The sequence below is a fragment of the Leguminivora glycinivorella genome, chromosome 23, assembly GCF_023078275.1.
Source record: "Leguminivora glycinivorella isolate SPB_JAAS2020 chromosome 23, LegGlyc_1.1, whole genome shotgun sequence".
Taxonomy (NCBI): domain Eukaryota; kingdom Metazoa; phylum Arthropoda; class Insecta; order Lepidoptera; family Tortricidae; genus Leguminivora; species Leguminivora glycinivorella.
This window is the reverse complement of record NC_062993.1, coordinates 6,860,222-6,884,573: the sequence shown is the minus strand read 5'-3', so window position 1 is coordinate 6,884,573 and position 24,352 is coordinate 6,860,222. Positions and strand designations below refer to the sequence as shown.

At 34.7% G+C, this 24,352-nt stretch overlaps 1 long non-coding RNA gene across 1 annotated transcript; it reads left to right on the top strand.

Moving 5' to 3' along the window:
• Positions 1 to 5,043: 5,043 nt before the first annotated feature.
• LOC125238460 lies at positions 5,044 to 19,799 on the top strand. Its single transcript, XR_007178448.1, has 2 exons — positions 5,044 to 5,576; positions 18,111 to 19,799. It is a non-coding gene; the product is annotated as an uncharacterized LOC125238460 (long non-coding RNA).
• The last annotated feature ends 4,553 nt before the right edge of the window (positions 19,800 to 24,352 follow it).

Below are 24,352 nucleotides of genomic sequence, written 5' to 3'. Positions count from 1 at the left end.
TGATTTACCACCTGTGGAACTACTGGAAGCAGTGATAAACGAATTTTTTACGTTGTAGTTTCCACGCTATAGTGAGGGGAAAAGTTTTGTGTTACACTCGGGTGCAAATGTATTTTACTTCTCGTGTGTTAAAAAACTCGCAAGTTCAGGATTCTATTCTCGAACCACTCGCTTCGCTCGTGGTTCAACTATAGAATCCTTTCACTTGCTCGTTTTTCAATTCCACACTCGGCGTTAAAATACAACTTTGCCCCCTTGTATAACAAATAACTATTATCAGATGCCACAGATAGACAATGGCGTCAAGCCGGCCTAGAAGTGACAATTGTTGACGCTACGTGGTGTTCGAAACGCGCAGTCTGACTCTGTTTACTGCAGAAGAGCGATTAGAGAGAATAGAGAGATCAACGATACGCTTACGAAGCGAAAGCGATCGTGACTTTGAATAGGTATCCTAAGTTCATAAACTAGTAACAGACATACTATTAGGTAGATAGGTACACACTCATTCAAGTATATAACCTTTTTTTTTGGTAAAGCTAGTAGCTAAGTTTTCGTCGTAACTCTCACGTGCTGTGCCTTTTGTATTCCATTCTTTTTAACCCAACGACTCCTCGCTATCTTAAGAACCGTTTCAGCTATCTCCGTTCTGCTCGGTCCTCTCAGAATTTGCTTCTTTCCGTTCCGCCGTCCTCGTCTAAATTCTATAACAACTCCTTTACATTTCAAGCTGTGCGGCTTTGGAATTCCCTACCCCTAAATAATAACTAGACGCGCTCAATCTCCTACTTCTTTTAAGATACTTCTCAAGCTTCACTTTTTATCTGATCATTGATCAATGATACCTTGATAGACTTATGTCCCCTATAGCTGGCATGTAATTTGTTATATATATATATATGTATTTGTATTTTTATGTATTGTATTTTATTTTTATGTGTGTAGTATATTTACTAGTATATTTACTACACACATAAAAATAAAATACAATACATAAACATACAAATACATATATATATAACAAATTACATGCCAGCTATAGGGGACATAAGTCTATCAAGGTATAGTTTTGCGTTTGTGCTAGATTTCGTCTAAGTCTACATTTAGTACACCTACTTACAAGGTTAAATTTATTATTCTCCACTACCTAGGTTGTCTGGAAGAGATCGCTCTTTAGCGATAAGACCGCCTCTTGTTTTACCTCTTAAGTTGTTGTTTATACTTGCTATGTTGTTTCGTGTATTGAGGTGTGCAATAAAGAGTATTTGTATTGTATTGTATTGTATTGTATTGTATTGTAACTGCCTCATTGGTTATAGCGCAGCTAGCTAGTAAAAAATATATAAACATCAAACGTCATATAAAATCAGTGCCATCTCAAAACCAAAAATTAACAAAGTAAACAAGAAATACAGTGCCCAAATCAGCAGAAGAAGTATCGACGAAGAGGCCTCAGTTCAACTCGCAACACCCGGTAAGCCAACTTAGAACTTCTGAACCTTATAGAGTTTTCTTCATACTTAATTACATATATTGACTGCGATGGCTGGGGCATGTGCACAGGATGGAACCCTCCCGTTTACCACGCCGTGTTCTTCTAGGCGAAGTAGCGATGCAAAAAGAGATGTTGGGAGGCCATTGGCCGCTTCAAAGACTGCGCCAAGGGAAAGAAGACACCATAGGGAAACGTCGCAATCGGTTGCAAGTTTCCCTTGTCAGCTATGTGGCAAAGTATGTCGCTATCGCGTAGGTTTTAGCCACCAAAAGCGATGTCTCTCGAACATTGCACCATAAATTTTCTGAAATAGGCGCTAAGGCCAGTAGTAATTACATATCAGAATCCACATTTTTTCTGGCTTTACGCCACAGTACAAAGGCGCGAAGAGTCAACTTAATGTAGCGGAGTCTACACATTTGACGTTTAAACAATGCCTTCATTATCCTCTTGTAATATTTCCCCTTTCCCTCTAAACTAAAAGCGTGTCATGTCGTGACGATGACGTTTTGAGGTCACCGTCTTGTGAATCACGAAGTCCGAAGTTCAATTCTGCTATTCACCGTATTTGTCACAAGATGGCCTAAAAATAACTAATAAACATTTCCTTAATAGGTCAGAATTAGACTAGTTCTTTTTGACAGATTTTTGTTAAGAAGAGACAAGGATCAAGAACATTAAATGTTCTCAAACTCAAACTAAATTTTTTAGTTAGTTCAAATTAAGTAACAACTTTTCCTATGGGTATCCTAAACTGACTAGACTTTATCTTCGTCTTTTCTTTAGATTTTTTTGGAGGTATCTTTGGTAGTTTTGTATATGTACTTACTTAATTATAACCTCGTATTAGAATTTAAATGTAACAATATGGTTAACATTTGTTATATCCACAGAAATACATCGGATTTTTCATTATGCTTTTGACCCAGTAGGTAGCATATCGTCACTACTTTGAAAAAATCTCGTATCTCACACTGCTCCTCAAAGACAAAACGTAGTAAGTCTATATGCATTCCATACATACTTGATACATTTTTCTCTTCATTTACAGAAGGAGATACAAGTTTTTTTCAAAGTAGTGTTGACGTATTCATTAGTTATTGAAGTGAAACTTCTTATGCGACTTCCAACTGTAGTGTTGCCAGCTCGAATTTAGAAATACCCCTTCCTATTTTCATTTCCATATTACTAAGTTTCATTTCTTCCACTTCGAGGGACTCCACAGAAAACATTGGATTTCCCATAAGTTTTATGTGTTTTCAGTAAAGTATTTATGTGTTCATAAAATTTATGTGTTTTCAGTAAAGTATTTAAGTGTTCAATTTAAGAAAACGTAATTTCTAGGATAATATCTAGAACAATCTGAACTTCTGGGTCGAAAACTTTATGGGAAAACCAATGTTTTCTTCGGAGTCCCTCCGCGCGTAAGAAGTGAAACTTCATAATGTGGAAATGAAAATAGGAAGGGGTATTTCTAAATTCGAGTTGGAAACATTGAGCGTTAAACGCTGTTGCCACCAAGTCAGTCATGCAAACATGATTCGCCTGTGTTTTCTACATCAAAAGTGCAATAATAGACACCAGAACCAGGAAAAGGGGAACTCTAAATGGGATTTCATACTACGTGTGTCACTGAGTCAACCATGACTCTAATTTTTTACATGATTTATTTACTTATTTTAAAGCTGCTAACTTCCCATCTCGCTTGCACTCATAATTATAACTATTTAATAGAATTCATAGAATGTAAGTTACTAATACAAATTTAATGTAAGGAAATTTGTTGGTATCAAACACGTAGCAAGTCGAAAGACCAAAAATGATACATTGTGTTACTGTACAGAAGCCTGTCTCTTTGCCTAAGATACTTGGATAGATAAAAGTTGAGATTACATCTTATAAATAAATAAATACATCTCGGGGGACACCTAACATAGATCAACATAAGCAAAGCATGTACTATGGGTACTAGTAGGCGACGATATATATTATTAGTGTATGTGTATGTGATCTTAATGTTCACAAAATGGGTCTTTTGTTACCTGATGGAATAAATAAATTAAATTAAATTAAATTACTACATAGAAAACATCCATGTCAGGAACAAATATCTGTGTTCATCGCACAAATAAATGTCCTTACCGGGATTCGAACTATCGTCTTAGGAGACAGGGTCACTGCTAACTCTTACAACTCAGGTTTCACAAAAAAAAGATTAATTTAGTAAATTTTGCCAATCGCACTAAAAACTAAGTTGTATTACACTTTTATAGAGTCAAGCGAAGATAGATAAACTAGCCAAAGACACACATCAGTACATCTGACACTACTGGGTGGCTAGCCGAATGGCACAATCGCTCACGAAACGCTCACGAAACGAAGCGCTAGTAGATATCTATCTCTATCGCGCTTGCGTATTGGCGCGACAGAGCCAGCGGCGTATCGCTTTCGTTTGGCGTCGGAGAAATGCCATTCGGCTACGGGGCCTGATGTGCCAACGGAAAGTTTCCAAAATTCTGAAATTTTCACATAGAAAAACTTCGGAAACTTTCAAAACTTTGTATGGACAATTGTATGGATGGAAACTTTCCATTTCATAAATTTAAATTCCCCTTTATTTTTCATTAAAGTTTCGTGAATTTTTCAAGAAATTTTTTTTTGGAAAGTTTCCGCAATTTGCACATCACTATCTGACACTGACTTTTTTGTTCGATAATTCGTACCATCAATAGGTATGTATTTTCATCGATTGCCAATAATGTACGGTGACACTAATGTAATGATAATTGTCAGTTGTAAAACAAGGCCCGGTGCATGAGTGACAGTCAAGCAATAAATGTAACTTACTGATACTTCTGTCACTGCAGGTAGCCTACCTATTATGGATTTTTACCCATTATGACATAAAACATAATATAGTATGTCAAGCCTTTTAATATTTTTATAAAAAGTCTTTCTCTTTTTTGTACTGTTATATTTTGTGTGCAATAAAGATTAAATAAAGAAATAAAATGCGGCAAATATAGAACGCGCATGCGAATATTATATGTCATATAGGAAAATTATAACTTCGCGCCTTTTTCTACTGACTAACCAGTTCAACTGGTTAAAGCTAATGTTTAATTTAAATTTTATTATGATTCATGTTGCATCTCAGTCATCTCGTAAAATTCAGCAATTTGTCTTAAAAAAATTAAAGAATATCACAAATAAAGAAAATCACCAAGAAACATACAACTCAGTCATCTACTCAATATTGGCTTATACTGTTATCACTAAAGCCGCGGTCAATAGAATTTGTGAACAATACAAACTAATTTTATTATTTTAAAGGTTGAGGATCATAATGTGAGATGAATTGATTAAATAACACATGGATTTAGCCAGTATCTGATGACTTACAATGGAAATTAAAGACATTTTGACTACAAGGTTGGTTTAAATAGTTCACAAATTCTGTTGACGGCGACTTTAGATTAAAGCCAATATGCCACTATACATTGGTACTTACATGTACACATGTACAACACTAAAAGAATGTATGGAAATCCGAATCAGTCATTAGACTCATTAGACTTTTAGTAGCATTTTTTGTTTAACGTTTGTCGAACAATCATTTTGCCTAGGCTCTAGTTACGGTCACTGCGCGGAAAACGTCCTCAGGAAAACTCGCACCGCATCCATCCGTCAACAGATGGCGCTCCATTCGCTCGGCTCATATAAGCGAGCGCGCGCGCACCGCCGCACTGCCCGCCCGACTCCCGCGCCACCAACGCGTACCGCGAGTGAAGTGATATGGATATTCTCACCTTGGACCCAACTGGACTTTATTAAAAAAAAATAAAAAAATGGCTGTCCTCGATCCTACCGGCCAGTACTAAACATGATCCTTGACCCAACAGGACAATATTAGAGCATCATGATCGGGCTAGACCCCACAGAAATTTACTAATCCCCCCAAAATGTGCTGCGGGCGGCGGAGGATTTGGACGGGATCCAGTCCGGAAGAAACATCGTCGTGCAGAAAAAGAAGGTTTCGGCACTAGGGCCGGAAATTCCGTAACACCTGAAGGAATGCAATGTAAGTATTACTTCCTAGTTTCTGGATTTCTTTCTTATTAGATTCTGCTTGAGTTCTGTTACTTCCTGGTTGTTTCTTTAACTTTTTAAACTATACTTGATAGACTTGTTGGTAACATTTAAGTCTGTCTAGATCTTTCTTTCCATATAGTAAGTTTTAAGTTAAGATTTATCGTTCACTCTTTTCTTTTTTTTTTTTTTTCACTTGAAGGTAATTACCAAATGAGGTTTCCTCGTTGAACCGACCCACCGTGACGTTTTTATTACTACTTCGACTCTGCCCGTGTTTTGCGTGTTTTACTTTGTATTGTTTTAGATTTACATACTTAGCTATGCTTTCTGTTTACTTTTTGTTTACGTACTATGAACTTTCAAATACCGTCTACATTTTGAGATATTTTCAAATGTTGTTCGTTAATTTCGTGCGTTGGATAATACGAAATAAACCATATTTAAAGAGATTTTATATAAAATTTTGTTTTTATTAATATTTAAAGAAATGGATTTATCTGCACTTTGTCGGCGTGATTCATATACATATTGAAAAATTTCAGAAACCTGAAAAACGGACGGACGCATCACTTCCGCATATTTACAAAAAAAGTGACATTCCGCCCACCAAAAGTTTTAAAACAAATACTTAAGACAGTATTCCCGGGAAATCTTACAAAACACTTCCGCGCTACCAAAAACCATAGACTACCGCGTTTTTAATCGGAGTCGTTTCCGCGTGCCCTGCTCGTGAATATGTCGGGTTCAATGACAGCCCAGCTGTTCGATGCCATTCCGAGCTGCACCGAAAACCGCCGACGATTTTGATGGTCATCAAACTTTAAAAAAGTATACAGACATAGAGTTAGATTTAGCAGTTTAATTTTTTTTTGTATTTTTTTTAAATATTTCAATGCAGCGTTCAATGATTTATATTTACTTTAAACTATCTTTTAAAAAAAACTTTACATATGGTAATGAGATAAGTAGGTTTTGGCATTTTTTATTCGGATAATGTCAATTCTTACTTGCAAAGCAAATTAAGAGACGTTTTTTCAACAAGCTTAAAGCGCTGGCGTTGTGATAAGCGTCTATATTTAATTTTCCCTCGAAATTTGGGACAGTATCGCGATTTTTACGGCACCGCGGGTTCGTTGACCGGACATATTTTATTTCATCGCGCTACGTACAACAGCACACATCCAAACGCACACAGACAACATCTCCGCATGCCGTTTCGCGTAAACACCACATTACGTATTACGAATTGTAATCGGTTAATTTAAATTAATTTTAAATACCAATTAAATTCGCCACGCGACCCAAACAATCGCCCGAAAAAAAAACAAAATAGCAAAAATTTTGTCTATGGCTGATTTTAACAACTACATCTTTAAAAAGTAAAGCGATGCCCGTGTTAGGTATTTTATAATCGGCACGCGAGACTCGTATGATATCGTTAAGACTAACAAGCGCTGTAATGTTGTTTGCCGAATTATTCCAGTTCAACAACCCCGCGAACGCCCGATCGGGTTCAGCTTCAAAATAGACGCGGCGCGCGTTATCACATCAAAAATGTTTGTCATCCAAATGCGCACCTTTGAAGAACCTTTTCGCCGATCGCGGATTGTTTTTCTTGATGTTGACGCAAAAAAGAACGCGGATTCGGAATTTGAATTGTAATTGGATCGCCTGAGTCGTATTTTAATGAACAGAAGTAATCTGCCATCTATGTACGTTAAATGAACATTACCGAATCTAAAACTTAAAACTTAGTGATATTTAAGTAAGTTAAGAAATAAATAGGTACTTTGTATAACGTAAAAGTAACACTTTCTGCAAATCCTGTCTGTGTTGTCATGTCATAGCAATATAAAGTGCATAAACTACCTACCTATTTGATCAATCAATGATCAACATTATGAGTTTAAGGAATATATGGGAGAATCAAACTATAAAATACATGATATTCTAAATACATGACCATAGCTTTTAACTTTTTCTAAAGTCACTCCCAATGTTTTCATAACATTTTTTTAAATAAATATCTCTTTTTAACCATAAATTGCGATTACAAATGCAATTCATTATATTCGCCGCTCCAAAATCAAGAAAACAAATATAATTAAAAACTTCAATGTTAAATTAAAACTATTTATATCATTAGACCATCTTCTAAAATAGACAACGCCATTAACCTCACGAAATAAAACTTCAAAAACTCAACTAAGGATGGCGACGTGCCAAGCATTTTATGAGCAAAAAAAATGGCGGACTAGGGATAGTGACCTATGATGACGCAATGCCGAAAACAGGCCAGGCTGCAGTCCACTGGGGTCAAGGAGGTTCATCGCAAATATAATATTGCTCAATCGCATCATGTACGAGATGTGAATCATACACTTGTCTGTAATGTTGGTATGTAGTACCCAAAAAAATATACCTCTGCTCATCATTTTGGTAGCCATGTTGATAAAAAAAAGTTGTCTATGGTTATAGTTGGGCAGTCGTCATCGCCTAACTATGGCGGTGAATTAAAAAAATTTAGAACATGGCGTCACATGTCATTTTTGAACATTCCCGCCACTTTTAACAGACTAGGTGAGAGGCAGTGTGATATTGCACTGACTTATATCAGAATGTAGGTAATTACTAATTTATTCGTCGTTTTTAGTGGATTTAAGTGAGAACGTATTAGAAAGTACACTATAAAATGTATTTCCAATACTACTCATGAAACGCCGAAGTACTGCAAGACCATTGAGTAATCCTAAAGATATCAGACATACAATTTTCTTCATCTTATCGATATAAAAGTGTCATACTCATATACCAAATTTTCATTATTCGGGACAACCATAGGGATCCTTATTTGGGAAATATTCTCTAGGTTCCAAATGACGTCACGTCCGAACATATCCTAGGCTAAGCAAAATGCCATCGAGATGAGCCGACAATGCGACATTTTTTTCAAAGTAACAAGCAAAAACGAATTGGAAGCTGAATGCATTTTTTGCATGTAAAATGCAGTACAAAGGTGCAATACAAGGTCGAGCAGCTGGTGCAGTCTAATTAAAGGTTTTATGTTTAAATAATTAAGTACTAGGTTCGAGTCCTGCAGGTGCCATATTATTTATGCACGTATAAAATCATTATTTACGAACATGCCAAATTACTATACATTGTCCTTTTTTTCTGCGTTTATTCTCGACGTAATAAATATTCTTAATTCGAGTTTTACATACATCTTCGAGATACCATCGCTTGCCATTATTAAGTTTCATAGCGTTCGTCAAAGATCTCAGATGTACAGACAACGCAGTTGCTTCCAAAGTTAGTTCATTGATGTTACATACATACATACATACATACATACAATCACGCCTGTATCCCATAAAGGGGTAGGCAGAACACATGAAACTACTAAACCTTCAGTGCCACTCTTGGTAAATAAGGGGTTGAAAAAAACGAAACTGTGACATTGCAGTGACAGGTTGCCAGCCTCTCGCCTACGCCACAATTTAACCCATATCCCATAGTCGCCTTCTACGACACCCACGGAAAGAAAGGGGGTGGTGAAATTCTTAACCCGTCACCACACAGGCACATCATTCATTCCTTCATGTTATTCATTGATTATGTTTTCATTGATGTTATTGGGATTTAAATTTATAATATCACACGGATTTTATGGTCTGGCAAACATAGTCTCCCAATTCCTATTGAAGATTGGGTGTGAGCGATAGGCTGGCCACCTGTCACTGCATTATCAATTTCTTTTTTTTAGTATCTTAATTGAAGCTTGAGTTTCATGTTCTCTCTCTACTCCGTTAGGTAATGTAGGCGTAAGTTAATATGTATATGTGTATGTTTTGCCAATAAAGGTATTTTAAACATGTTAAATGACCAAATAAAGCACTAAGCTGTCCTATATAAATATGGATTTCCGTAAGCCCTGAGGCAACAGACAAAATGCTAAAGGTTATATTTAATTACAGCAATTTTCGAGAAACATGGTTCAAGTATAAACAATTCGGAATCCAGAAGTATCATTATTGTAGCATCTGTTTTCTTAGTCTATGGTATTAATTCAAACTAACCATAGACTATAATCCCATCTTAAAACAGAGCGGACAACGCTCAAATCTAAAATCGACCTTATCACATAGAAACTAAGTGCGCCGTGTACATGTTTTTGATTATATCGCCTAGCATATGCGATGTTATGCAGTACTATTTCCAAAAACGATGTAATTTACGATTATATCACCAATCAAATTTAAATAAAGATAGAAGCCAAAGGAAATATTAGGAGTCAATAAACTTTGCCAAGAACAGGTTATTTTTTTGTTTGGACACAAGAATATTTCATATGACCACACGAAACATAGTCCGATTATAGTTAGGGTAATGGTTGCTTATGGAAATTTGAAGTTGTGCGTAAAAAAACTGGCGAAAAAATGTCGATGTCGTGATACATAAGTTATGACATTATTGCTAAGTGAGTCATTGGCTTAAATTACTTTGTTTGTGGTCTAAATGGAATTTATATTTAAGGGACATTTTGAAAAGATAAAGAAATATAGGTCTTCAAAAATGCAAAACAAAGTTTAAAAAGGCAAACAAAAGTCTCTAAAAAAACATCTAATGCACACCTCTGTGGCATCACACAAGTAGTTTAATTTCAAACAAAGTATTCTTGCCAACTTTTTAAATACAATATAATAATAAACGGAAGAACGAATCATGTTTTTTTTTTTAAATAAAAACACCTAAATTGTTATAGTCTTAGGTAATTTAAGCTATTCAGAAATAGTCTCATTATGACATTTATGACATACGTTAAAAACTATAATGTTTATCTTGTCATTATCACACAATAAAAGCAATCATCAGACGCTCGATCAGAATGTGTTGCGCCTTAAACCACGAGATGAAAAATTGCGACAAGCTACGTGTGGCCCTTATAAAGTATAAAACACCTGCTGTTAATGTTAGCCAATCGGCAAATAAACAATTTATAGCAACTTAATAATTTGTTTGCGAAAAACGAGTTTTAAATGTGCGAAAGAAGGATCACTAGAAAAACCCTTTGGACACCAATTCTATGGTGGGCGGAATGTCATCGTGAATCTTGACAGAATTAATAAAAGTTTATATTTGAGTTTGACAGGTCAAAGACTTAATGTTGCGATAATTTCTCATCGGCCATCTTAGATTCATGCTTTTGTCATTCGCTAGTTAAGGAAAATAAGCGTAGATAGTCCACGTTTTTGAATATAAAATATGTAGATGACGAATGTAACTATATAGATAATGAATTAACGCCAAAATTGAAAGCAATTATGTCGGTATAAACTGCTGAACTTAAATAATTATAGCAACCATGCTATAATTATTTAAAAATAAACTGTAAATGCAATCGTGCCACTTAAACTTTTTAAAATTCAATCGAAGAACGCGGATCTGTGCGGCCAGTGCGTCAAAAGTCACCGCTCACTGGGTCAAATATCGACTTGGCTCGACATTACATATTTACCGCCGTGTACCAATTCCTGCTTGCATCAGAGGTTGCATAATGTATCTTGGCGTAACGTGTGACTGGATGTTTCTTACTGTGTCTGTTGCTTGGATTTAATTAATAGAGTCAGACTAAATTAAGTTGACGACTTTGATACAGCGGACTTTGCACTTATTAAAAAAGTTGACATAATTTTGACGGTTTAAAAATAACCTTTGCGCGGTCTGCGATATCAAAATCATTTTCAACGTAGCTTGAACGTATTTTTTTTAAATTATAAAATGGTTCTGTACGAATTTTATAAAATAGAAATGATGTCTAACTAAACGTCACTGTTGTCCATGCTGTAGTTCATATCATACTTAGTGTGAAATAATTACTTACTATAAAATAAAGTCGAAGACTACCTACTTTATGGCATTCGTTTAGTTAGTCTAATTAATTGTATTTCATACGTGAGTAATAGAATTATCTTGAATAACTCAGAATAAAAAGTGAGCCAAATAAGGCATGTACTACATACAATAATGAAGACAACTTTGACAGCTACTAAGATGGAAAAGTGACTTTTTGCATGTCTTTAATGTACTATAAATGCAAAACTTTGAAACTTATCCTAATTAACATTTAAAAACAAAACAATCACACACATTCCTTTGTTTTAACTTCTATTTCTTAGGTTTCAGCTAGAATAAATGAAAAAAAAATGCAAATTTTGTTCTTGGAAACGATTTATAGTAACTCTTTGTAAATGTAACAGGTTTTATAAGAACATTAGACTCAATAGGGAAGTTGCCAGTACTTAAAATAAGATTTATAACATGTAGCACCAGATAACTAGATGAAAAATATGGACAGCAATTATTTTTAACTAATTTTTTATTAAAATCGGATAGAAATATTAGTAAATGAGTTGACCGTGACACTAGTCACTATAATCGATGTCATATTCATTCCATATTTGGTGTTCAGTAAAACGTCCACTTTGTCGGTTACCATTAAGGCGAGATTTACTTGTATCTTTATATGAATAAACTGGCAAAGCGGCTTTAGAGCAATCGACAAAGTGGGACGTTTTCCCGTGCACACTCACATTTGCGAATCATTCTTACAGTTCTTAAAAAGAAACTGTTTTGACAAATACGTGTAGAAAAGAACACCATAAATAAATAATAAATAAAATAACACGAGAAAACGATGAAATGTAGAATTGACAGAAGTTTGGTATCTGAGATTATGCGAAAACACTAAATAAAAGTCTGTATCTTTATGCATTTAAAAAAATGTAAACAAAATCAACCTTCAAAAGCCTTATGTATTAAGCCAGTTGAAGGTAAATTAAAATATTACACGACCAAATAAGATACTTAAAGACATGTTGCTTAGTGATAAATCCGCTTGCTTTTAGTATATGATTGGTTAACCGACAAATGTAGTAACTGGGCATTTTCGCGAGAAAAGATTCAAAACCTTTTTTTCCAAAATAGGTAAAATTTATTGTTTTTCCTACTCAAAATCACGAGCACTTTCGATCCTACTACGTAAAAAAAGTCGTCCCAAATCTAATTTTTCTACTTCGTTACCATTTTTTGAACACTTTGTACAGCGGTTACAAAGTGGAAAGTAACATGTGAAATAATAGAAAATTTTGGGACCATTTTTTGTCTCTTGTTTTTTTGGCCTAGATCGAAAGGGCTCGTAATTCTTAGTAGGAAAAACATAAAATGTACCTACTTACCTTAAAAAAAATTGATTTTGATTAATCTCGCGAAAATGCCCAACTACCCGAAAATTAACAAATTATTTGTTTACTTTCTTTTAAATACCTAAAAGAACAGAAGTTATAAATTTATGACCAAAATTAGTGTACATTTTACTTCACCGATCCATCAAGTCATTGACTTCGCTCCGTCAAGGAGATGAGATCGCGTTCAATCAACTCGGTGCATCCGCGTTATCACCCGGAAGGAGTACATAATAGGCCGATGGAGCATATGGGACGTAAACTATACGAGAATAGAGGTCGGAAAATTGGTTTTTCATGCAAAAGAAAGATATTATGTATGTACAAAGAAAATACAAACTTTTCACGAAGTCACAACTTAACACAAAGTTCTACACAAAGAAAATTATACATTAAAACATGCATCTATAAAAAAAAATAAGACGCTAAAATAGAACCCCCCTCAGCACATTGAATTTTTTTAAATCATTTGAAGTATTTTAATGATAGTTAATTATGTCCTAATTACCCTAGCTTTTCATTTTGACGGTTTTTTTATCTTTAAAAAATTGGGAATGAAAAACTGATTGCATAATAATTTTCCAATGCTTCTAACTCTTATAATAATTGAAAATTCGGAAAAAAATCAAACGGACGGACAACGGACATTGATGTAATGGAATTTCACCAACCTGTGAAAAAAGAAATTCATAATGAAGAAGAAAATTGAGGACAAAGTTTTTATTCGTCCCATTTAGACGACCTTTTCGTTGTTACGTACAGGAAAAGATAAGTATGACGAAACCCATAACCATTACCATCCAGTCATATTCCCCTGGTACTAAAAACATATCAGCTGGCTCACTGGCTGAAACATCGGCAAAACACACACATTTAAAACCTGTAGAGAAAATGCTTTCTACACGGTTATGCACATACATAAGTGGCAGTATCTCATAGCAGAGAAACGCGTGTTAATAGCGAGACGAGACTGTTTCCGCATAGGTAGCTGGCAGGCGTGGCCCCGTGAGAACAAGAGAGCGTCAACCTTGCTTACAAAAAAACTTTATCTAAACTGAAGATTACCTATAATAAAACTTCTTCACTAACATTAGTTTTAAGGAACTTTTGTGTAAACTTTAAGGAAATCCGTATTGGCGCGTAAAAAATGTCGTCAGACGCTGTACGCGCACACACACTAACAGGCCGCGATATGCTACGTCACAGTCGGCCTCTTGCTGTATTATGCGCGCCTGGTACCACGTCTCCCCGTAATAAGCTGAAGATAACTCGCTTTTCTTGATCTTCGTCCATTATAATGCAAGTCTTTATTTATTTATTGACTTCCGTATCTTCTCGGGTTAGCGTTGTTAGATAGAAATAGAAATCCCTGTTCAGCTTAAACTAGACAAGGCGAGGGTTCCCTCTATTTTAGTTATTTTCCAGTTACTTCAATGCTAGGTGACTTTATTACTAAGGAATATTGTAAATGATTTTTCTGAAACATTACTAATTATAATTACATACTTACATACACATCGTGTGCCAGAGTCAAAATACTCAGATAGCATTGTTCAATCACTCAACTCAGCAGTTGTTCGTTCTTCGTTCCTTTGTACTGAACACGAGGCTTCGTTCGAGTCAAACTCTTACACACTTCTTATCTCCTAGTACCGAGTGTTCTAGTTGACGATCCGAGCAATCGCGAGATGAGGATGAGACCAATTTCATTCAAATGTCTAATCAATATTCGTTGTCGACTATAAAAATTACTCGCATGACCACAGAGTAATTAAAAATAATACTAACATTTTCTGGTTGCGTTCGAGCGCGCAGCGCCATCTATCGGCGGATAGCGTAGTTAAAAAATATTGAAAAGTATTTTGCAGCGTTCAATTTAAGGAATAATTTGAGGCAATGTGTCGCCAGTTTAAATTGAACAATGACAGGTGCAAAGCGTGTTCTAGTCAAGGATGACCACTGGGCCGGTGTTAAAGCACATGGCAGTATATATTGGTTAGTTTTTTGCCTCGAGACATCCGCGACACAGTGCACTTCTATTATAATTAGTGTCTTTATCAGAATATTGTAATTGGACGTCTTTAGAACGAGATCCTTTGTATCCACAATGTGTTACGGTTTTTTATATGCAAAATAGATGCTGTGTGTGAAACTTATTGAACACGATAATCGTTATTAAATATGAGCAACTAACGTTTTAATAACATTTGAATAATTCTGTAATTATGGCTTGCAGTCATATGTATAAAACGAGTGTTTATTTTTTATCACAAACGGCTCTTGTTGGCCGTATTAGAAATACATACATGCAATTTTAATATTTACCTGCAAAAAATCGAAGTAATAAAAAGGCGGGCGTTGCAAAAAGGAAACCTTAAAAAATGCCACACACTACAAGAATTGCATAAGTTTGCGTCTTTCATAAAAAAAGGTCATAAAATCGACAATAGCTCTAAACTCCGTGGCAATTATTGTTGTGCAAACAAAAATATTTTAACAATTAACAATTGGTAAATTTTTGCAATTTTAAAAAATACTCGCAAAGTTAATTTTCGTCCTTGTAATAAAACAATATGGCTAATGGTTTTGGGTCTATGGTTGGTGGTCGTTCAATGGCGGAACATTATTGTACAAGCGTTTGAGGTACCGACGCGGGTCAATGGTAACTAATATGGCGGAAATGGCCAAAGGTGTATTTCAAACAATTCAATGTTATATCATTGTTTATCAGTACTGAGGTGTCAGCATTCGAACTCCAAACTTCTAATTTATTTACTTTTTTTGTCCAAAATCAATTTGTATTATTTTTTATAGGTATAACATATTTAGGAATATAAAAATCTTTCACACTAGGTTAACCTATACTCTAAATAAGCAAAGAACAATTATTTAAGAGTCTAAAAATGGTACTTGAAATTGCAAATTATTGATTAGGTATATTTAATATATGTATACGTATTAGAGGAATACGTTGACAGTGTAAGATTAAAAATTGAAATAAGTTTATTAAACTAAAACGGGACTTAATCGCGTAAAACTTACTTAAGATGTCATATATTAGAAAAATATATTACTGACCTCATAAAATCACAAAACAAAATATTTTTTAGAATAATTTGATTTGTTCCCATAGTTACGTAAATGTGTAAGATTGTTGCGAATTAGATAAGTCAAATCCTCCATTTTGAACTTTTAAAACAATAGGTACGTTTAATATAACAAAAAAATTAAACAGGATAGCCACCCTAACATGAATCATGATCCTTTAAACTGCCTACACCTAATAAATACCTGCATAAATAAACGCTTTTGTTTCAACATTACTCTAAAATGCACAATTCAGCGCCTCTAGAGGCAAACTTAATTATAATACGCAATTTAACATTACATAACTATAAAATAAACCATTAAATGCACCTAACGCGGTCAATTTTATAGTCTTTATAAATATTTTCATCACATTTTTATACTAGAGCAAATTAAAGTGTACAAAAAGAATTTGTATGTAAGTGTGCCAGCTGACGTCGGTAGTAGGGTTGTCCAATGCCGTATTATTAATCGATTTTTCTACAAGACGACCACTTTAGAGTTTGTATACCAAACTGATATTTTTTTTTCACGATGGGCTCTACTATTAATGATAAAATAAATAGAAAAAAGACATGAAATGTAACTTGACATATAAGCCTATAAAATGAAGTAATTATTATTATGATTCGTACGAAATAATCTAACCAACTATAATTCATTCGATCAATAACGTATCGCAACGGTCAGGAGAAATAAACTAAAGGGCAGAATAAAAGACTTCAACGCACTTCCTATTTTAGAAGTGCGTTTGTGTCTTTTTTACTATTTTTTATCTAATCTAAGACACTGTTTATTTCGTTTTATTGTTCTGATATTATAGTAACTCAGTATTGAATAAAATAGTAATTTAATAAATTGTATTAAAAATAAATATAATAATTTCATTAAGATTATTTTATACAATACAAATAACCACGTGACATTCTAGTACTTACCATCGGTTCACATCACATCCCTCGGACTCAAAGATTTTTACCGACAGATACATTTATGCGATATAAAAATGAGTAACATTTCATCCATAAGCAATGCATGTAACATTTTAACTGTAGTACTAATTCATCTTATGGTATTTTATTTGCACTATTCAAGTCACTTTATCCATAAATACCTACATATTTCTGTAATAAATTCGGCAAATTGTAAATAACTCCAAATAATAAATGACAATTTCATTAAAAGAAATATAAACAATATTTTAATAATAAGAAAACGTTATTCAACTTCATGCACCGTGAAATAGTACATTACGATACAAGTGCGTAAAAAAGGAAGTTCGGAACGAGTGGCGATAAATTAAAACACGACCGAAGGGAGTGTTTTAAATCGACACGAGTTACGAATTTCCTTTTCGCACGTGTATCGTACGACGTTTTTCAGTACAGATGAGCCTCTGAAGTTTCGACCTGGCATATAATGAACCACTTCTCGCACTAGTGCGTAAAAAATGCACCATCTGTACTGAAAAATATATTTATAGAACCTAAAAAACAATTGATACTCAACAACCAATTCATAAAATTACATAAGTTACAATTTGTATATTTAATGCATTTTGAGGGCAACCCTATGCAAAGCAGCCACTTGCATATTATCTTACATGTATTTAGCAATATGTGCTCCAAACAAGTTCCTTTAATGTGTCAAAGATATTTTTATCCAACAATTCTGTAATAGCCTTAAGGCATTTTGCAAGTTTTAAAAAATAGAGCTATTAAATATCGGATATGCGTTTTTAAAATGTATTTCATGCACTCTTTTATTTCACAATGCATAATCATAAATTATTGTATCATATTCAGATGTAAAGAATGTATTTCTGCATAATATAATAATAATTAACGTATATTCCTTCATACGACTGCTTATGGGTTTATTAAATAATGCAATATCTCTATGCAACAAAACTCACTGATGTTCATCTGTTAAATTTAATAGTTTTAACTCCTTATTGTATATGTGCGTAGTTGGTGACGGAAAAAACAAAAGCGACGCCAACGCACCGCGTGGTAAAAATGTGAACTTTTTTAGACATCTTCATACTACCTAACAGCTGCCAACTGTCAAAAGTAATATGTTTTACACCCACTAGGGCGGCGCCCCAATCATACACTGAAGGAATAAATTGCAATTATTTTTTACTATTTTCTTATTTTGTTCATACTAACGTTATTTTTCTTTATTTTCAGGTAGATTCCCCGTCTGCAAGCCGCTCTGTATCCAATACTCACTACGTTTATATTACGACTGATATACTATAGTGCACATATCCTTCAAGCATTTTGTATTATTATATAAATTATTGTAGATATATACGATATAGAAACTGATAGGAATATAACTTTAAAATGTTAATTATAATATTACCTGATACGTAAAATTTTCATTATGTTTATTTGTTAATAATACATTTTTTCATCAAAAACAATTTTTTTTTTCATGAATAATATGAATATCATTTCTGTTTTCACTCTACATATCATTACAAAAATAAAACATATTTTTTTTTCTAGAATTTAAACATAATCTCAGTAACATGTAACTAGATTAAGAAAGATTCAAGACAAGCAAAAAGAGGCAAAAAGGTTATTTTTGATAGGTTATCTTCGCCCATTTGTACATTATTCGAGAGACCTTCAAAAACCCGTTTTTATGTACAGATTAGTTTTAGTTGTAGTTTTACTAGATTTCCACTCAAATGTATACGTTGTCCTGCATGATTCGAGTTACCATTTTTTTCCCGCTTATATGTAAATAACGCTTTAAATCACTAGTGCTTGAAATAAGCACGTATCCTGCTCAAAAAGTACCAATTTTGAAGATACCCTCATTTTAAGATTAAAAAGATTTGAGATTGCTACGATATTTTTTTCATTCGAAATTAGTACTTTGCCAAGAGCTTGACATGAATTTAACAAGACGTTCTTAGTTTAAATTGTATTTCAATATTAATAACTATTTTTAGCTATAACCCCTATTATTTGATGATGTAGGTAACATTTTGCGACTGAAAATGGTAGTTAATAAGTTATAACCAATTGTTATCTACGACTAACAATAGAACATAGAACGTTTTATTTCCATCAATAAATTGAAAACCCTTACAACGTCTATCATTAATAGAAAGTAGGGATAGTGAGCTTACTATGCTTTTATTAATTTATCTTTATATTGTAGATAATTAAGATAAGACTGCTTAAAGTTAATTTGTCTTCTAAGACTGATGTGAATTTGCGGGACCATTTTTGACGCTATCGAGATTCTGCTGTGTTACTCTGTTAGATTAATTACTCTGTGGTATTCAGGACATTCATACAACGGAAGAGTTTTTTTTTTTTTTTCACTGAAAAGACTTAAAATTCGCTTAAAAAGTAGATTACATTGATTTCAAGCATTTTTGATAACATACTTTAAAAAAGAAATGGAAGATATTAGATAAATCTCGATAGTTTTCAGAAATTGGTTCCATTGTGCTCAAGGGGAGTAGCAATAAGGCTGATATGTCAATGTCAATGCAGTTATAATAATCTGATCAGATATTATTGAACACATCACCCGCTCCGATTACATAGACTATAAGATACCTCAGCCATATTGCTTTACAGCCTGATTCGGAAATTAAAATACGTCACTAATAAGCTTTAAATGCGATGGTCAATGTCAATAGTGAAGATTTTGACAACGAAATATCCTTATCGTATTTAGAGCTAATTTGTGTGGAATACAAAATTCGAATAAGGCTGTTCGTATGTCTGTATTGGCCGCTATATCGTTACTATAAGGCCGAGGAAGTATCCCACCCTAGCGTATTTTTTTTTATCGTAAGTTACTGTCGTAAACCTAGTGAGTAATAAAGATGTTTTATATTATTTTCTATATATTATCGTTTTATTTCGTAATCCTATTAACCCTTTGTTGAAGCCAATTATGTTGGATATGGTATTCAGGTGCCGTAGCCGAATGGCATTTCTGCGACGCGAAACGAAAACGAAACGCCGCGAAATGTAGTCTGGCTCTGTCGCGCCAATACGCAAGAGCGATAGAGATAGATATCCTGCACTGCGTACGTAGCCGAATGGCCAAACGCTCACGAAACGAAACGCTCGTAGATATCTATCTCTATCGCTCTTGCGTGTGTTGACGAGACAGAGTCCGACTACATTTCGCGGCGTTTCGTTTTCGTATCGCGTCGCAGAAATGCCATTCGGCTACGGCACCTGACAGTCATAAATACATATAAATAAATAAATATTATTGGGAAATGCATTAATTGGTTACTTAAGTCCCATGGTAAGCTCAAGAAGGCTTGTGTTGTGACAGACGACGATATATTTGATAATATGTTATTTGTTATACAAATACTGTGGAATTGCAACACGAACTAGCGAATGGATTCTACTAGGGTTTAGTAGCGAGTAGTTCAAAAATAGAATCCTGAGCGCAGAGAGTGTTGCAATATACACGAGGTAAAATAACTTTGCATCCCGTGTGTAACACATAACTTTTCACCTCACTAAAGCGAGGAAACACGCAATAAAAACAACTGGAAATAAGTCAATTTCAGGTATTACAATTTCCACGATGCACTAACCAACACCACAAAAGTTAGTTATTTGTTATACAAGGGTGCAAAGTTGTATTTTAACGCCGAGTGTGGAATTGAGAAACGAGCATGTGAAAGGATTCTATAGTTGAACCACGAGCGAAGCGAGTGGTTCGAGAATAGAATCCTGAACTTGCGAGTTTTTTAACACACGAGAAGTAAAATACATTTGCACCCGAGTGTAACACAAAACTTTTCCCCTCACTATAGCGAGGAAACTACAACGCAAAAAATGCGTTTATCACTGCTTCCAGTAGTTCCACAGGTGGTAAATCATCTTTATTACTAGATTCACCTACTTTTATCAATTTTAAAGCAGTTAATTTGACTTTATTCAAGGTCAAATTACTTTACCCACTAGTGGATAAAGTTCGTTTTTACCCGCTGGTATTAAAGGACAAAACACGTGTTTCCGAGCTAGTGAGGGGAAAAAAATCTATTTGGGTGCGTTCCGTTTCACGCGTTTTGAGATTACAATGTTACTTGAGGTGCGTTCTGAATAAGTACAATGGAAGAGTCAAAAATACAATTTCTTGTACGATTTCAAGTGTTTTATGGTAAAATCATGTTATAAAATTGTTTGAATTTTATGTTTTTAGTCGGATACAATTCGATATGAAATTATTTTTACGTTCGCATCACATGATTTGTTAAGACAATTTAAGCACAGGGAGAAAATTGTCCTGTCTGGGACATGCCTTTACAAGAAATTATATTTAAAAAAGTAACTAATGACACGTTCGGATTTCAAATATTCTTTGCACTCTTGTGGATAAAATGCGATTTTGCTATCTGTTTTTAAAGAATAAAAAAGTCCTTTCCGAGCTAGTGAGGTGAAAAATACATAGAAAGCCTCCATGACCCAATGTTCCTTACTGGGATTCGAACCCAGGACTATATTAGCAAGCAGGGTCAGAATCCACTAGGAATCTTTTAGATTTTTTTTATACCACGTCGGTGGCAAACAGGTATACGGCCCAATCGAATCAAACAAATATTTTATTTACATGCATTAAAGTGCTCAAATAATACTTTTCCCGTCCACATGGAATGCTTTATATAATTCCAACTTTTGTAATATAATTTTTCTTTAATTTCTACAATAAAGATAAATAAATAAATAAATAAAAACGCATTTTATCCACTAGTGGGTAAAGTAATTTGACCTTGAATAAACTCAAATTAACTGCTTTAAAATTGATAAAAGTAGGTGAATCTAGTAATAAAGATGATTTACCACCTGTGGAACTACTGAAGCAGTGATAAACGCATTTTTTGCGTTGTAGTTTCCTCGGCTTAGTGAGGGGAAAAGTTTTGTGTTACACTTGCTTTGCAAATGATTTTACTTCTCGTGTATTAAAAAACTCGAATTCAGGATTCTATTGCCGAAAACCGCTTCGCTCGTGGTTCAACTATAGAATCCTTTCACTTGTCGTTTTTCAATTCCACACTGCGTTAAAATACAACTTTGCCCCAATTATAACAATTTTTTATTTATGGGATAGGAGGCAAACGAGCAACAAATAACTATTATTTACACTCAAATAATACTTTTCACCTACATTAGGTCATAAATTGGCCCTTAGGTTAATAGAGAAAAGATGCTTTATTCTAAAACACTAATAGGGTGCATTGGGGTAATTTCGAAAGTCGTCTAATTTCGAAAGTACTTATTATTTACTTTATTTGCTTATTTATTCAATAAAAACGATTATTTCGAAAGTCACACAAATGTCAACATTATTTCCATCATATAAAGATTCCCCTTTCGAAATTACCCGAGCATTTCTGTGCTTCGAAATTACCCCAATGCACCCTACTTACATATACACACAGTCTATAATTAAACAATAAAAATAATTGAGAAGTGCATGTCACAATATGCAAATCCGAGTACCTACTAGATATGTACATACATGTATATGTCATACAAAAACTTCAATAGCTGACACTTCCTTCAAAACTCTTCCTTGAAGGAAATCACACGATAGTTCAATGTTAAGTAATATTATGTAATAAATTGCATTTATAAAAGCGTGTTTTTCTAGAGTTTTTTAAACTATAAATTTATTTTATACTTTTTAGTCGTTAATAATGAAATATCTTTAAAATTTAAACATAAATTTATTCCAAGTAGGCGAATTTCGCAAGCCATTTGTGGCTAACACGTATTGCTACTTAATAATAATTAATACCACCTGATGTATAGGTACCAAGCTTATCGCAATAAAGTTTTTCATTGATTCATTTAATTTTTATTTTTATTTCAATTTCTATTTTATTGAGCCCACATTCTCTCCATTTCCGCCAGTGTGTCTGTATTGCATGGTGTTTTACCTGTCAGCTTTAGAACAATCTAGCTCTTCTATCTGGAGAGCACTAAGTAATTTTACTCTACTCAGGGCCACATGAGCCTGTCCAACCGCAAAAGTAAGGGACCCTAAATACACCACTGCGTAGTGCCTTGCATCTTGTGCACGGTAGATGCCCAACTTGAAATCACTAGGAGTCAATGCCGGCCAGTGCCGGCCTGTGCAATCGATTAGGGTTGTGTGGGTTTATTGAGCGAATTTGAGTTTCGGCAGGTTTGGGAAGAAATTTTAGCATGTAGGGAAAAAATCGCGATCGCGAGCGTAGCGAGCGCGAAATTTTTTTCATAGTGCTGCGCTAATTTGAAGATTAATGCAATACGGAACTTAAGGATTTCATCTTACTCTGTAAGAGGATAGAGACAAAGGGTTGAATTTTCTCAGTCGCACTCTAGTATATTTACGTTGGGTTGAACCTGGATATGGAACGTGGACGCGACATTTTGCTAAGCAACTAACCCTGGGCGCACACGGAGGCGACAGTTGCACGGCGACATTTTTTGTCTCTGTCGTTACTACATGCGTCCAAGACAGACAAAAAATGTCGCCGTGCAACTGTCGCCTCCGTGTGCGCTCAGCCTAAAAGACTGATAGTGGCTCTGGGAACTGTAGACCTTCGCGACATGGTTAGCAGTAGCGTGGCGTGAAATTTTTCGTTGATAAAGCCACCCCCCCCCCCCCCCCCACCCCCCACCTTATTTTCGCTCTTAAGGGTCGCAAAAAAACCCACACCCACCTTTTTTATATACTACGTAAATCTTTCTTTTTTCGGGGCCGAGCCCCCTTTATTTACTCTTAAGGGTCACAAGAAAACCCTAACCCAACTTATTTTTAATATTACGTTAATCTTTCTTTTATGCGGGGGGCTTCGCCCCCCGAGCCCCTCAAGAAAACCCTTAACCAACTTATTTTAAATACTACGTTGATATTTATTTAGGCAATCATGGTCGCGCGATAAATGATAAAACAGCAGGCCGTCCCTATCGATGCCCGATGTTTTATCGTTTATCGCGCAACCATGATTGCCTGGCTGGGCTGCATATTTAAGGGTCACAAAAAAGACCCTAACCTGACTTAGTTTAGATATACTGATTCGGTCTTTCCTTTTTCCGAGAAAACCCTAACCTAGCTTAGGCCTCGCTTCGCTTCGGTCAATAATAGGTTTGTTATAACGTTGAAAACGTAACGTTCGAAGTTCATTACGTGGCCTTTCTCACAAGCGCAAACAGAACTATGATACGATATGCCATCATGTAATGCCAGTGCCGGTGCCTATCTTCGGGCTTCATTATCAGACCTTGAAACCTAATCGTGGTCAAAGTTCATTATAAGACTTTTCTAAGAAACCCAAAAACAGCTATGATAAGAAGTTCCATCATGTAGTTCCAGTTCATATCTTCCGGCTCCAACATCAGACCTTGAAACCTAATCGTAGTCAAAGTTCATTACAATACTTATC